The sequence below is a fragment of the Myotis davidii genome, unplaced genomic scaffold, assembly GCF_000327345.1.
Source record: "Myotis davidii unplaced genomic scaffold, ASM32734v1 scaffold638, whole genome shotgun sequence".
NCBI lineage: Eukaryota > Metazoa > Chordata > Mammalia > Chiroptera > Vespertilionidae > Myotis > Myotis davidii.
Window position 1 is genome coordinate 69,135 of NW_006289391.1, and position 4,680 is coordinate 73,814.

Consider the following 4,680-nt stretch of genomic DNA (forward strand, 5'->3'; position numbering starts at 1 on the left):
AGATTTTTTTTAAACATTTTTATTGATTTTAGAGAGGAAGGGAGCTGGAGTTAGAAATATCAATGATGAGAGAGAATCGCTGATTGGCTGCCTCTGCACGCCCCACACTGGGGATCGAGCCCGCAACCTGGACATGTGCCCTGACGGACAATCAAACCGTGACCTCCTGGGTCATAGGTCGCTGCTCAATCACTGAGCCACACTGGCTGGGCACTCTTTGCCCTCTTGACTGTTTACACCTATTGTTCTCACAGGCTCTTCTCAGGTTAAAAATTTTCCCCCCACAAAGGAGCCCTGTTGGAAGACAATTTTCATATCCATGTCTTTCCCTCACACTAAATATTGTGGTGCCTTCACTGCTCCCAAAGGGTACTGGGCCCTGTCTGTTGAGCTTGTTCTGATTTCTTGTCCCCTCATGGAGCGCATCCAGAACTGCTAGCACACCCCAGGTGTCGTCCAACCTGTGCGGACAGGGCGAGCTGGTCCCTTCTCTATCCTAGAGGTGGCACTGACCCTCGGAGCAATGACATCCCTGCCCAGGCAGCGAGTCTTTGAACTCAGGGTGCAGGCAGGACTGGCGCTAAGGCCTCACCCTTGGCCATACCCTCTCCTACCCAGGCAGGAAGCGGTGGGCAAGGTGCTGGCTTCCCCAACAAACAACGAGGATGACTGGACCATATCTATCGGGCCCCCACCCCAGCTGACCCACCACAATAGTAATGACGAGATTGCCCGAAGCTGAGGACACAGTTTATGAGACAGGAGATGAGAAAGGTGATGATCAGTGACTTTAACAAAAATGTTTAAGTCTCGTCCTAACTGGTTTGGCTCAGTGGTAGATAGAGCATCGGCCTGCGGACTGAAGGGTCCCAGGTATGATTTGGGTCAAGGGATGTACCTTGCTTGCGGACACATCCCCAGTAGGGAGCATGCAGGAGGCAGCTGATCGATGTTTCTCTCGTCGATGTTTCTCTCTATCCCTCTCCCTTCCTCTCTGTAAAAAAATCAATAAAATATATTTTTAAAAATGTTTAAGTCTTAAATATTAGAGGTCTTAACTGCCTTTTAAATAAAATTTAAATTTTGCGTAAATGATACAAGCTTGTTTTAACTAATGTAAACAACATGGAACAGTCCAAAGGAGAAAATACAAATCACTCCCAATGCCCCCGCACAGCAAGAACCGGGGATAACATCTGGGTACCAGCCATGTTAAATGCATTTACCAAGCCACACCTTGGCGGGGGTTAGAAGAGGTTTATAGCAGGGCTTTCTCCTGCTCCAGTCCATCGTGGTCTTCAGCCACCACAGGGCTGGCCCGTGAGGGAGGTGGGGGAGGGCCTGCAGGGGTTATTTTTACTTATTTAAGCTTCTCTAAGACCAGGATGCCAGAGCTCGGGCTGCAGCCTCCTATCTGGTTTTAGGCAGAGACACATGGACACTACAAATAGCCTGGAAGCCCCTTCTGCTCCGAGTAACCCGAGAGCGGGGCACATTCCGCGCAGGGCAAGTGGGAGCCTCGGGCCGCATGTCTGGCTCCATGGGAGATGAGGGGGGAAAGGGTGCAGAGGGTCAAGTACCCATAAAAGGGGCTGGCCCTCCGCTTTCCAAGTCCTGAACACCTGTCCGACAGAAAGAGCTCGTCTTGCTGTCAACACCGCATCCGTTCACACGGATTAGGCCACGAGGAATCTCTGGGGCTGTAAATTATTGGGGGCGGGGGGGGCATAAGTCACTTCTACTCTGCAGACCCTGATGCACCTCTGTGCTTTTTAAATATATATATTTTTTTATTGATTTCAGAGAAGAAAGAGGGAGAGAGAGATAGAAACATCAATGCTGAGAGAGAATCATCGACCGGCTGCCTCCTGCACACTCCCTACGGGGGATCGCGCCCGCAACCCGGGCATGTGCCCTGACCAGGAATCGAACCTTGACCTTGTGGTTCATAGGTCAACACTCAACCACTAAGCCACGCCGGCTGGATGTGCATCTCTGTGCTTTTAAGGAACTCGCTCACAGAAGGATCTGGAAACTTTTCCTTCCTGATGTGAGGTGGACCCAATGTCGGGAGGCCCCATTCCTGTCCTCTTTGCCCTTCCAAAGCCTGTAACTTCCTCAGAGCCCAGGCTCCTCTCCCCCCAACACTGCCTGCTCCTAAACTGCCTTTCTTAGCTCCGTCCACTGCCTGTACGGCTCTTGGCGGCCTCCAGCAGCCCCGCACGCCGGCTTGGCTTTGGGTGTCGAACCTAAGGAATACGGGGTGACGCTGGTAGACGGGATCTTCAAGCAGGTGTCTCTGTGCTTCCTTTCCATCTCCTCTAACCAGCCAGGAAACGGGGTGACCAAGCTGCTGTCCCCCCAGCGCCTCAGACAGCCAGGCCCACCTCCCAAGCCCTCTGCAGTAAGTACCTTCGAGATAACCTTCCGGATGACTCATGAGGGGAGGCACCTTCCCAGACTCTGAGCAAGCTCCCCACACAGGCATGCTGGCCCCCTCGAGTCAGCAGAAAAGCAAGAATGCATTTAGGGGCCTGGCAGACCATCCTCCTGTCCCCAGCCAGGAACAGGCTGGGCTGCAGGGAGGCAGGGCCAAGTTTCTTACCCCCGCCGTTTGCTCTGGGGAGGAGGGAGGAGGGAGGCAAGGCCTGCAGCAGCCTCCGCCACTGCTCCCCAGGCTGGGACAGCAGAAACATCTGCTTGGAGTCTGGAGGCGCCCCGCTCAAACCTCATGCTGGGAAAGCAGAGCCACCAAGCGCTCCGGCTCTGGCTGCCAAGGGAAGCTGTGCTCCCTGGGAGCCGGGGTGCAGGGCCGCCCCCTGCCCCCCGCTCCCGCCATGGCCCAGGGCCTCCCTCTCCTTGCCACAGGCCCAGGGCTGCGGGGAGCCAAGGCAGCCAGGGCATGAGCTGGCCCCGCCTGGCCCACTGGACTTGATGGAGAACTCGGTAAGCCAGGTGTGGCCTCACCCAGCTGGGGTGGGTCCCGGGGAGCCCACGCAGAGACCCGGCCCTGCAGACTCTGACAGTCTGAGTTTGGACGGTCCTGTTGCTGGGCTTCGGGCAGCTGGGCCTCATCCCGCGGAGGCGCCCCTCCCAGCCTCCTGCACTTGGCTCTACTTCACCATGGTCTGGATCCAGTTGCATAACACACTCCATCCGAAGCTGTTTCTGCAATTAGGATGACAGCTAATCCCAAGCAGCCAAGAAAGAGAAGGCTTTTAAAGTATACAAGGAGTTCTTATGACCCCGAGGGGGCCGCGAGTCCAAGCGCGTCATCCGAGACAACACAACAGGGGCAAGACTCATGTTCCAACAACTCGGGCCAGGAGCAGGGAGCCAGGTCTCCGTTCGGCCCCCAGAGCAAGAGCTGCTGCTCGGAGAGGGGCCGCTGCCTCGCTGCCGCCGCTCGAGGCGAGCCCTTCGGGACCAAATGTGGGTCCCGTCGCCTGCTGGCTCCCACTCCTTCCCTGGCCAGGCTCCAGTGGGTGCGGGGGCCGGAAGGGTAGGCAGGGAATGGAGTGAGGAGGCCTTGGGGTGAGGGCTCCTCCAACTCGACAAGCACAGGAGAGCACCTCCTAAACATGGGCCCTCGGCACCGACCACAGAGCAGAGGCTTAAGCCACCGGCACAAAGGCAGGTGGGCGGCTGGGCGGCTGGGCAGGAGGCAATGAGAACGTTCCCTCCAGGAAACTGCGCTTTGGGAGGCCTTCCTCCCGTCAAGGCCACCAGGCTTAGCATCAGGCGGCCCTGCACACGCTCATCTGTGCCTGGTGCTGCTCCGGGGCCTCGATGGAGGCAGCAATGGCTCCCCTGCGCTCTGCCTGTGCTCAGCCAGGAAGAAGCCCTGGCGTGGAGGGCAGGAGGAGAGCGAGGGCAGAGGGTCCATCCCCCAGCTCCCGCCCTGCCAGGTCACTGTGAGCCGGTCAGAGCCACTGCCCCAAAGCGCAGCTCCTCTCAGCCAGCCCTCTGCACAGCTCTGCTCCCCGGTCCCCATCACTTCAGGCTGACTAGCCGAGGGCCCTGCCTGGCCCCTGGCCCCATGCCTCACTCCCGCCCGCACCTCGTGAGGAGTCCCTCGCTGACCCAGTGCGCACGCACGCACGCCCGCAGAACCCTGGCAGACGACTCCCGCTTCGCCTGCTCCTGACGCTCGGGGGGCTGCCCTCCTACAATAACCAAACCTCCACTGGCTTCCCAAGCGCCTCCTGATCCCAGAGCTGCCCCCACTCACCCTTCTCCCTAAAAGTGGGTAGGGAGAAGGTAGACAGTGTTCTATGAGACACTAGAACAGTGGTGGCGAACCTATGACACGCATGTCAGGGGTGACACGCGAACTCATTTTTTTGGTCGGTTTTTCTTTGTTAAATGGCCTTTAAAATATATAAAATAAATATCAAAAATATAAGTCTTTGTTTTACTATGGTTGCAAATATCAAAAAACTTCTATATGTGACACGGCACCAGAGTTACGTTAGGGTTTTTCAAAATGCTGACACGCCAAGCTCAAAAGGTTCGCCGTCACTGCACTAGAATAATGTTTAGGGAAGTAACATCTATAGGGTGTATCAAAAGTCACGCAAGATTTGCAATTGAATTGAATTGAATTGCAAATCTCGGGTGAATTTTGGGACACCCTATAGAATCTTATCAAATTAAAGCCACTTTTGAATTGTTTTCTCT

General features: G+C 55.9%; 1 protein-coding gene across 4 annotated transcripts in view; it reads right to left on the minus strand.

Moving 5' to 3' along the window:
• Positions 1–4,680, minus strand: part of SMTNL2 (smoothelin-like 2) — a 20,906-nt gene that overhangs the window by 3,551 nt on the left and 12,675 nt on the right. The window lies entirely within an intron of this gene.